Consider the following 12,034-nt stretch of genomic DNA (forward strand, 5'->3'; position numbering starts at 1 on the left):
CCAAATGGCCATTATTCACATATGATTCAATCGTGGCGGACATCACTGCTGAGCCCAACTTTAGCTACACATGCACCTTGTACCTGATATCCTAGGAATTCAGTCAGGATTGGTGCCTCTAGCGTTCTTCCTGATGCAGGGAAACAGGCCAATTATAGTGTTCAGGCCAAGATCAAATTTGCTTAGCATAATGGCGATCAAACTTGAAATGTATCAGGTCTAGACAGTACATTTACACACAGTAAGCTAGAGGAAATCTCACGCTTTTTCTTAAAAATAGCAGATGAAATTATTGAAGTCAAGTGAAATAATCATTGAAGAACCATGCTTTCTGCCCATTAAATATGGTCAGGACTATTGTTTCTTTTCCAAAACCGTTTTCCCCAATGTAATTGTCCTACCCGATGTTCCAATACCAAGTGTTGAGAGTCCAAATTGTCATTTGACACTGATTGTCTAATTCCCATTGATTTTGAAGTTTGTTAATCTATATCGATTTTACACTTTGCACAAGTCAGCTGAAGATGAAGTATGTAAACTATGAAATGCATGAGGGTTGTATAAGCATATGGATCTCAGATCCATAATCAGATGATTCTACACAAACTCTGAGCCAGGTTTAGCAGGTCAACTGTGCAAGGTGTGACATGCAGATTAATAAACTGCACATCAATAAGGATCATAAGATTGATGTCCACTGAACAGGTATTGATTACTGTTTTTTCTGGCTTGAATAGTCGGTTGAGGCGCTGAGGTTTTAACTGGCAACTATTACTCTGAATAGTTATGCAGCACATGGGTCATAATCTAAGCATAGTAATTTTCTTATAAACAATTTTAAAAGCCAGCAGGTTAGTACTGTTTTATGTAGTAGTTTAAAAATTATTGATATCCTCAAAACCCCCAGACAGACGTGCTGCAGATTTTGGTTGGGCAGAAAATTAGCCTTGATTTTTTTTTGTAGCATTAAAGTGGCTTTGAATAGGTTAGGTTAAAAATAATGAATAATAGTTATCAAAATATGATTTTCTACATATGAATCTGATAACATGACCTCTTATATACAATAATTGAACTGTAGCTCCCAAATTTTACACGGTTGTGGATAGTAGTGTACGTCACCCTGCAAAATGCTTGCTACTTTTGGGTTCTGTGGAGAGTACTTCAATTCTCATTGAGCAGAGTTCTTGTGTTCAAGTCTAATACATTTTCATCTAAATCGCCAAGGTAAGTTTTTGCACACTCCGTGTAATTCATTGTGTATGATTTATTGTGGATCTCTACCTTGATTAACCACATTACAATACGTGAAGAACCAAGACAATGACTTTCCACAAATCACAATATGGTAATGTATAGTGTTTCAATGTATGTAGTTACACCTGTGTAAAGGCTCACATTAACAAATAGTTGTAATTTCATTGTGGAAAATGAATATTGTATTAAATAAAAATTGTTAATTTACCTTGTATTTGCTACATATAGTGCCTTTCACATCCTCTGCCAGTCCGAAAGCAGATTACAGCCAATTCATTACATTTAAAGTGCAGTTTGTTTTGTAGGCACATTTGAAGGCCAAATTGTGCGCACAAGGGTTTCACAAACAGGAAATTAGATAATTGACCAGTTCATCTGTTTTGATGGTGTTGGTTGAGGGATGAATGTGGGCCAGGACAGTGGGAAAACGCCCTGTTCTTTGAATTGTGCTAGGGGATCTTTTGCCTCCTGGGCAAGGAGATGGGATCTTGGTTTAACATCATCTGAAAGACAACAATGTAGCACTATTGTGAGAAAGATTAAATAATGTTTCCTTACTCATGTCAGACTGCTACACCCAACTACATTTTGAGATCTGATGTTCAGCATCATTGTGCATATGGTGGCATGTACTTTTGTGATGTATCCAACTTACAGGGAGGCCAGAGCATCCCATTTGTGCTGCCTGTTTACTGCAGACTTGTATGTGTACCTGTCTAGCAGCTCAATTGGTTGAATTTGTAGGCACATTAAACATAACCGTGTCAAATAAATCTGTTGAATCCTGTGGTGGTAGGCTATAACTGTTCAATTGGATGCTGCAGTGCTGCTTATAGGAACATAGGTACAGGAGTAGGCCATTTAGCTCCTCGAGCTTGTTCTGCTATTCAATGAGATCATACCTGATCTGTGACCAGCTTACTGCTTTGTTAGATGACCACTGTGAGTGAGTCTCTGGAGACAGCAATCTTGTTTCATAGTGAAACAGCATATGTTTAGCATAGAAATCTTAGCATAACAAGAACAGTTGAAGCACCGTTAAATGCTATGCTGCTTCTAATTTTTTTCCTGCTAATTTTCCTCTCCTGAAGGCGTTTACTTGCTTATTGAGGTACAGTTCCCAATAATGGTCAGCTTCCAATACCTTGCCAAACTGCCCATTATTCATGTGTGAACCGTGGCAAGTGTTAGCAGGTTGGTTGACTTGAGGACATCCACTGAGCACATTTGCAACCTCTCCTGGCATACATATGCACACTTAGTGGGGGTTGGTTTATAGTGATCAGATAAAAGTAGTACACCACTTGCAAATCAAACATATATTTTATTCATGGTGAAGTAACTGATACTTCACCAGCCGCAATGAAAATAGCTATATCTGTGATATGACACTTGACTCCTTTTGGTATTGAGCAGTGTATGGCTTTAAGCAGCAGCAGGTAAAAATAAATTCTTAAAATGTGTGTCTTATAATTCTCTGCCTTATTTATCTGCTTGCCATCCACTCATTCTATCACAGTTTTGTTATCTCTACCTTTCTGATTGACTCCAATTTTTTGGTCCCTTTTTGTCTTGCTCTTTATACAAATCTCATCCAGTTCTGTGTATCTGGTATGTCTACCAAGCTCTAGCTTTTACAGATGTTCCTTAGCTGATTTACTCAGTTTGTATATGTTAAAGTTCAGATTACATAGCAAAATAGCAGGCAATGTGTTAGAGGTACGTACTAGGACTGGGGAGTGAGGAAGGCGGTCACCCAAGACCCAATGCAATACATGTCAATCAGAAAGAAACTAGTGTTGGCTTTGGCTAGTGGGCGGGCTTAATAGACAAATCCTGACTTGTTCTAAAGTTTCCTATAGAGCTGCCTAGAATAATGTATAAGAAATTCTGGCCTTCTAAATGCAAGCTGATGATGCAGCCACTGAGTTCGTGGGAAGATCCCATTGCCAACCCTGGCTTATGTTGTTAAGCCACAATAGAAAATAATTTAGTCCAAGAAATCCACTATTCGTCTAAACCTAAGTACATTGAATAAACCAATATATGTTACTGACGATCCAGCTCATCTGAGTTTTTGTTTACACTTTGGGGGGAAAAAATCTGCACCATTTATTAATCAATTGCTAGGTTTGTCTGAGATTCAATATAGTGACATTCTATCACATTTGATAATGTACTTGTTGACCATGAAATGCGTTACAAGGTATTTGCATTAACATGATTTTTGTTTAAATTCTAACTAGAGTCTCTGCTGATTTCTTTCCCTTACCTATATCCTCTCCTACTAATGTTGTAATAGTATCTTTAGTCAGTAAGACTACCCATCCTCCTCTTCCAGTTTCTCTATCCTTTCTAAAGACCTTCTAACCTGGAATATTTAACTGCCAATCATGACCAGCTTGCAGCCATGTTTTAGTAATGGCCACCATGTCATACTCTCTGAGCTATAGTTGAACCTCTAATTCACTCCATGTATTTCTTATACTCCATGCATGCATTACTATATAAAACTCTTATTTGGACAAAAGATCTTAATCTGTCCTTCTGCCCTAATGCTGTTCTTCTCACCGTTTAATTTAAAACATTAACAATCGGGATGGGAATAGAGCCACTAAAGGACAGCCAGGATAAAATCACAAGGAACGATAATGAAATGGTCAAAATATTAAATGATTATTTTGCTTTGGTATTTACCAGGGTCAGGTGGACAGGACATTGGAAGATGAGATTTAAAATGATACAACTGCATTTAAAATAAAAAAATATTAAACTAATCAAACTCAAAGAGGATAAAACCCCTGCTCTGGATGGATTGCATCTGCACATTTTAAAAGAATCTAGGAAAGAGATAGCAGAGGTACTATTACCCATATTTAATAATTTGTTAGAAAAAGGTGTATTGCCAGAGGACTAGCAGAAAGAACATGTCCAGGTGACTAGCCCAGTCAGCTTAACTGGGGGTAGGAAAGATAATGAAATCCCTAATAAAGGAGAAAATAAAATATCTAGAAACCAAAAATATACTGATGAATAGTCAGCATAGATTTCAAAAGGGAATGTTTTGTTTGACTGGCTTCATTGAATTCTTTGAAGAGGTAACAGAAAATAGACAAGGGTAATGTAATATATCCAGATTTCCAAAAGGTCTTTGATAAGATACCATATAATAGACTAATGAATAAGGTCAGAGCAGGTGGAGTCGGGACAAGTAGCAGAATGAATAGCTAGCTGGTTCAAAACAAAGCATAAAATAGGGGTAAAAGGTAGCTATTCAGAGTGGCAAGAGGTGGGGTCCTTCAAGGATCAGTGCTGTGGCCGCTGTTAACAATTTATATCAATGCTTTAGACTTTGGAGTCAAAAACGCAATTTCTAAATTTGCGGACGATAGCAAATTGCGAGGGGATAGTCAATACTGAGGAGACTGCAACAAATTATAAGACAATTAACAAACTTGGAGAATGGGCATATAATTGGCAAATTAATCTCAAAATAGATAATTATGAGGTAATACATTTTGGTATGAAAAATAAGGTCACATATTACTTGGAAAATAAGAATCTAAGCGGAGTAGAGGAACAAAAGGATCGCGGAGTACAAATACAGAAATCACAAAGTTGCGACACAGGTTAAGTCCATAAAAAAGCCAACCAAGCACTAGGGTTTATTTCTAGAGGGATAGAATTCAAAAGTAGAGAAGTTATGCTGTACTTGTATCAAACCTTGGTTAGACCACACTTGAAGTACTGTGTACAGTTCTGGTTGCCATTATTATACAAAGGATATTGAGGCACTGCCCCCCCCCCCCCCCCACTTAAGAGGGTGCAAAAAAGATTTACAAGTGGATGGGGGGGTGGATTGGGTGGGATGTGGGCCTGAAGGAGATTTCAGAGATAGGGAAGGGCGAGGCCATTGAGGGATTTGAAAACAAGGATGAGAATTTTGAAATCGAGGCGCTGTTTAACTGGGAGCCAATGTAGGTCAGCAAGTTAGGACACGGGCAACTGAGTTTTAGATGACCTCAAGTTTATGTAAAGATGTCGAGAATCAAAATATTTTCTTCAGTTGTCGGAAGCACAGCTTTTCCTGGGATCCGTGCATGACTGGATTCAGAACCCTCTTACCCTTGCCCAGTCAACAGAATTTTCCCAAAAAGATTGAAACATTATTCCCCCAAAAAGATTGAAACATTATTCCAGACTGGGAGACTGTTCAGCATTCCAAGGAGGGGAGGGTACCAACAAAACCTAGGACTCCAGTAAACTGTGCTAAAATCATGTTCTTAAGCAATGATGTGGCACTGGTTTGATTTTCCACTCGCAGCTCCTGATCTTGGCTATTTCACTGCAGAGTGGTGCCAAATGGCAACCAAGCACTTCTCAACAGGAAAGGAAGACTGTTACTTCTGATTCCATATTCATGCTGATGATACTCAGCTTTATCTTTCTGCTTCTTGATTCCAAAGCAGTTGTTTATCTTTCCAACTGCTTACTGCATATTAATTACTGAATCTGTCGAGATTCCTCAAGCTTAATGCTGGAAAAAACAAAGTCATCCTTTTTGATTCCCATAAACTCCTATGTACCACCGCACCTAACTCTATTAACCTTCTGAATTGCCACCTGAGGTTAAATCCAGGACCGTGACATGCTGCTTGTTCAGTGCTAAGTTTCCTTCCTCACACCTGTTACCTCATGAGTGTTTTATTGCAATCTTGTAATACTTACTGTCTCTACCCCTAACTCTTCGCCTCTGCTGCCGAGACATGCCACAGGTAATCTAAGAGAGTAAGAAAGTGGGCAAAGACTGTTAAAATGGAATTATCTTTAATTTTAACTTTTAATTCTGGGTAAAAAGCATGGTGCACCGACAAATAAATAAAGAACTTTCATTTATATAGTGCTTTCATGACCTCACGAGATCCCAAAGCACTTTACAGCCAATGAAGTAATTTTTTGTACAGTCACTGCTGTACTGCAGGAAACGCTGCAACCAATTTGCGCACAACAAGCGCCCAGACAGCAATGTCCAGATTTAGTGTTTTAGTGATGTTGGTTGAATACTATAAGGGATGTTTTTATTTATTTTTTGTATTTCCGTGATTGTGATTCTTTCCTCTTCTCCCTCGTGCACATTTAACAAACGCGAAACAACAAATGCACCAAGCCGGCTGGAACCATTCGCAACAAATCCTTCATCAGAACTGCTTTGGCGGGGAGTACAGATTCGATTGGTTGGTCCCCAAAAAGCAGATAAGATCTGTGCCAATGGGAGTCGGCCATTTCAAACCTGCCTTGTCATTGGCGCTTTGCTCAGCCGCGATTGTGGAGAAGATTGCTATTGGTCGACGATAGGGAGTGGGCGGTGGGTGTGGGAGATAGCGAGCGCTGATTGGTCAGATTGGATGGTGCGGTCGGATTGGCGGTTGGAGGGTTTGTGCTCGTATTTTCCAAACGTCAAGCGCGTGATGGATGGCTGTTGAGTTTGGTGGCGACGGTGGAGCTGGGAAATGCTGCGGATTTCGGCCATTGAGATGCAGAGCGAATAAAAGCCACACCAGTGTGGCCGGGCGACATCTTCACCCTGCATAAGAAGCGATGAGCCCGCGTCTGGTAAGGAAGAAAGCGCCAGAAGCAATGTGAACGGTTGGATTGAGCTGGCCACCCTCCGAGCCCAAAGGCTCGGTGGATAATGCGACTGGCGAGGAGATCGCTGCCGTGGGCCAGCCTGTGCTTTGCGGATATGAGTGAAGCACATACTCCGATGCTTCGGCTGGGCCTAGGAAGGCACAGTGCAAGAATAGTCCACCGTTTACTTTTATTAACACGGTGGGGTTTTTTTTTGTCTTGGGGGTAGGGGGGGATGGTGTCTAGTAAGCTGCAAATATTTGAATTTTGTTACCAGCCCGAGATTTAAATGCTGTGGATTAAATCGATCATGCACAGCAATAGAAGGGGAGAGCAGTCATTTATTTTGAAGGGTGTAAATTGTGCCCTGGACTTTACGGCACCGCTGCTGCATTTTGACAACGAATTCATTGGACTCGGCTTTAGTTGATGAGCGTATCTGTAAATTGTATTCTTGTGTATTTGTTTCGCACCTTCCGAAGACACGTAGGCTTCATTGGCATTTCCCAAGTGCAGATTTGTTGAACTCCTAACCGTGGGGAGGAGGCGACTTGTTACCGTCTTTCCCTCCCCCAAAATGTGCCGCAGGATCGTGCTATAAGTTTTCTCATTATTCACCTCGGGGTTTCTGTTGTAAACTGCAAATAACGACAGGGATAAATATTGCAGGATGCTTTTCGGACCCGAAACAAATGTAAAATATCAGTGGTTGGCTTCAGTATGTGTTTTCCCCTCTGCTATGTCTAGAGAAGAATTCTATCTCTCAGCAACTTTGTTCATAAATGTTGTAAATTATGGGAATGGTTTTGTGTAAAGCTGGAGGTTCATTGCGTATGTTTTTTTTCTTTTTGGAGATAAAAAAAACTACATACAAGTGAACCGAAAGCTACAAAATAGTGAGTGGAGTGGCCCTTGTCAAATTTTATCTTCCTTCCGGAATTGTTGAATATAAAGCAATTCTTCTCGACAAAAGCTAGTTTGTCCGATTTATTGCTGGAAAGGAACAAAAAGCTTGTAGTAAACAGTTTTCTGTCACCAGAATGGGGTTGCTGATGCAGTGCTAGTTCTGAGTTCTATGAATTTAGTACGTAAAGCAAGTCAGGCTACTTCGTGGAGTGAGTATTTAAGTTTGAGATATTAATCTGCAGTAGGTGAATTTGGTAGGTTTTTAACCTTGGTATGTGCCATGAATGATTTACGCCACTTGTTATAGGGTTGAGAAATTAAGTTTGTAATTTTAATATGGATTACAGTTTGGGTTTAAGATTTTGAAAGGCTGTGATGGCGATTGTGATTTATGAAGAAATGTATGGAGAATTGTGGTTTATTTCACTAGAACAGCAAAGATTTAAGGTGGAAATATAGGCTTTCAAAATTGAAGATTTTGAGAAAGTAAATAGATATTTCACCCACCCTGATGGTTGAGTTGGTAATGAGGAAATACATTTATGATTGGTGGTAGAAGGCGGGGGGCGCGGTGGAAACAAAGGTTAGAAGATTTTTTTCAGAGGGTGATTAGAATATGGGACTGCTTTACCACAAGTGGTTATTGAGGCAGAGATTATAACACAATTTAAAAGGGAATTGTACAAGTGTGTGGAGAAGATACAGGAAAAGAAATAAAGAACTTGCAGTTGTAAAGTGTCTTTCACCATCTCATGACATCCCAAAGCACTATTCAGCTAATTAAGTACTTTGTAATGTAGGGAAATGTGACAGCCAATTTATGCACAGCGAGGTCCCTCACATAGCAATGAGACATTGACCAGGTAATCTGGTTTAGTGATGTTGGTTGAGGGTTAGGTCCCTGCTCCTCTTTTTAAATAGTACCATGGGATCTTTTATGTCCACCTGCAGAGCGCAGATGGGCCTTGGTTAAATGTCTCATTCGAACAGCACCTCCAACAATACAACACTCCTTCAGTACTGCTCTCGATTGTCGGCCTAGATGATGTGCTCCAGTCTCTGGAAGGGGACTCGAATTTATGACCACCAGGTGAGCATGCTACTGCTGAGCCAAGGCTGACCCTGGGTGGGTGGTGGGGACAGACTCAATCACGGCTTTCAAAAGGGAATTGGATAAGTACCTGAGAAAAACATTTTTAGGGCTACGGGGAAAGGGCAGGGGAGTGGGACTCGCTGAGGTGCTCTTGCAGAGAGCTGGCAGGTGCTCAACGGGCCGAATGGCCGCCTTCCGTGCTGTAACCATTCTATGGTTCGATGACACCAAAGGAAAATGGGATTATTGTAGATGGTTGCAGTTGAAGAACTTGCTGCCTTGTACATTGTATTTTGATTCCATGAAATGTTTTTTGAATAAGCAAACCACTAGAATGTTTTTTTTAAGTGATTAAAGTTGAAGCTAATAAGTTATCTGAAATTAATTGAAGATATGGCTGAAAGTGCATGCTAAACAGGTGATTGGAGACCACCTTGCATAAATTAATGCAGTAAATTTGGAGTCTTTAGGTTCCTTCAAAAGATAACGAGCAAATTCTACTGTGGAAGCTTCCAGGGCAAATGAAGTTAAGAACAACATGTGGACTAATGTAGAACTAATGAGCTGAATGGCATTTCTCAGTCTATTTTTAGCAGTAAAACTTACTCTTGTCTTTGGGATACAATAAATATAAAACTTCAATTTCACTACTGGGTAAATGAGATGGATTAAGTTGTAGTAAAATTTAATTTTACCATCAGTATCTTGGGATATCCAATTGTACCGTTATCTACCGAGTCCCCCAAGGATCTATCGTTGATCCCTTCCTCTTCATCTACATGTTGCCCCTTGGTAACATTATCCAAAGATGTGGGGTCAGCTTCCACATGTATGCTGATGACGCCCAGCTCTACTTCTCCACCATCTGTCTTGATCCCCATTGCCTTTACGTTGTTAGACTGTTCGTATGACATCCAGTCCTGGATGCGTGGCAGTTTTCACCAGTTAAAGCCATTGTCTTTGGCCCCCATCACAAACACTAGTCACTGAGTCAACCCCTCTTCCCTGGCTGCTGTCTCGCATTGGACTATACGGTTTGACACCTTGGCATTCTAGTTGACCCCGAGCTGAACTTCCAACCCCACAAAAGCCACATTTCACCTCTAACCTTTAACATTGCCCGCCTCCACCCGTTTCAGCCCATCTGCTGAATATCCTAAACCATGCTTTTATCCCCTCTAGACTCGACTATTCCAATGTTTTCCTGGCCAGCCTCTCATCGTCCACCCCATGTAAACTGCAGCGCATCCAAAACCCTGCTGCCTGTATCCTAAGCTGCACCAAATCCCGTTCACCCATCAGCCCTGTCCTAATCCTTCAACGCCTCCAATTTTAAATTCTCTTTGTTGAAATTCCTTTATGGCCTTGCCTCTCCCTATCTCTGTTATCTCCTCCAGCTTTATAACCCCCCATCCCTAGAACTGTGCATTCCTCCGACTCCTGGCTTGTTGTGCAGCCACCCCACTCCGTGTCACCATCGGAGGCCGAGCCTCCAGCTGTCTGTCTTATGCGTTGGAATTCCCTCTCTTAACCTCTGCACCATTAAGACCCTCCTTTAAAAGCCACCTCTTTGACCAATCTTTTTGTCATCCTTCCTAACTTGGTGTCCACTTTTGTCTTATTAAGCTTCATTGGGGTGCTTTACTACGTTAAAGACAGTATATAAAAGCAAGTTGTTGTTGATGCATTTGATTGTATGCAACCTGGAATACTTTATTTTTAGTTTGTTTTAAAAAATGCATTTTACTGCGGTTAGATTAACGCCAAAATAAATTGTAAACCCATGAAAATGAATACAGAGATGCTGAGAAATAAGCTGAATTGCTCACTGAAGGACCAGAGTGTTGTGTTCTGACTTGTAGTGCATGTTTTTTACAAGAGACTGTTGATAGTTATAGCAGACCTCTGCAGGTAGTGCTGTGCAGAACATGTTCAAGATCTTAAATTGTCAGAAAATATTGAATTGGTTTAATTTACAGTTTAGTCTGCATTTTAAAAGGGTGGCAATGCACCATTTTTGAGGATGGAAGTGAAGAGCACCTGCTCTATTTTTGCTGTGAACCAAATGGTACAATTTAAATCACTGCTGGTAGTTAAGTGGTAACTGAAGATTGGCCAGAAGCTATTGTAGTGACATTTTTAAATCCTGTTTGTACATTAGCTCTCCCATCATGTTGGGCATCAGGGATGCAGATCAAAGATTGCAACACCAGTTGTCTGGGGAATATTTGTACAGAAATGCTTTTCTTCAAATATAACCATTTTTATTCTGTGACCATCTAGGCTGCTTATGCTTGTTTTGGCTAATGGTACATATAGTACAGGAAACTTTTTTTTTTATCCGGGACCGGCGTGGTGCTGGTTGATCAAAAAATCTGGATTACAGAGAGGTATACTTACCAAGGTACGAGAGCCCCGTACACGGCCACAGGTGCAGGGGCCCCGGTTACACGGCACTTGTGCAGGAGCCCCGGTTACACGGCCACAGATCCAGGCGTCCCTGTTGCACGGCCGCAGGTGCAGGAACCCCGGTTACACGGCCACAGATCCAGGAACCCCAGTTACACAGCCACTAATATATAGTAAAACTAACTTGAACCTACTCCTGAATTTTGCCGGTTAAGAGAGGTTTCTGGATATTTTAGGTGCCGGTTAAAGGAGAGTTTCCTGTACTTTTTTGTATCGTGCATTGTGGGATACAGCCTGGACTGCACCTTTTGATGGAAATTGCACTATTATTTCACAGAAATTGATGTTTAGGTAAAATCTTTTTCTGGTTCTAGTTATTTCTTCCTTTGATTTTTAAATTGATTTTGGACCGATTTCCTATCTCCTTATTTATAGACTGTAGTGTAGATGTGAAACCACTTGTGGTTACTTTGAGGAGAACCAAACCGCAGATTGAACTGTTGCAGTGAAATTCAGAAGTTTTTTAAGAATGTTAGTTTTCTTATTTTACACAACAATCCTTTTAATTATTTCACTGTGTCTCTGATTCACATTGACAAAATGCCTCCAGATCAGCCTAAAATTGATCACCGGTTAATGATGGACTGCATCAAAGATTTGTGAAAGCTCATTTGAATAAAATATTTATAATTATACCAGACCTTTTGGAACCATGCAGATCATAGGTGCAATAGCAGCACC

The 12,034-nt window shown here is 40.5% G+C and overlaps 1 protein-coding gene across 2 annotated transcripts in view; it reads left to right on the top strand.

Moving 5' to 3' along the window:
- Window positions 1–6,677: 6,677 nt before the first annotated feature.
- The window catches only part of zfyve9a (zinc finger, FYVE domain containing 9a), a 150,163-nt gene continuing 144,806 nt past the window's right edge, over window positions 6,678–12,034 (top strand). Inside the window, exons 1-2 of one of the 2 annotated variants that reach the window (XM_085982953.1) lie at window positions 6,678–6,870; window positions 8,743–8,881. The gene's annotated coding sequence lies outside the window, so the exon portion shown is untranslated. The remainder of the gene's footprint in view (window positions 6,871–8,742; window positions 8,882–12,034) is intronic. The other variant, XM_085982951.1, reaches the window with a different exon arrangement.

This window comes from Somniosus microcephalus, chromosome 3 (assembly GCF_052327205.1).
Source record: "Somniosus microcephalus isolate GS21.2 chromosome 3, FLI_Smic_1.0, whole genome shotgun sequence".
NCBI classification, from domain to species: Eukaryota; Metazoa; Chordata; class Chondrichthyes; order Squaliformes; family Somniosidae; genus Somniosus; species Somniosus microcephalus.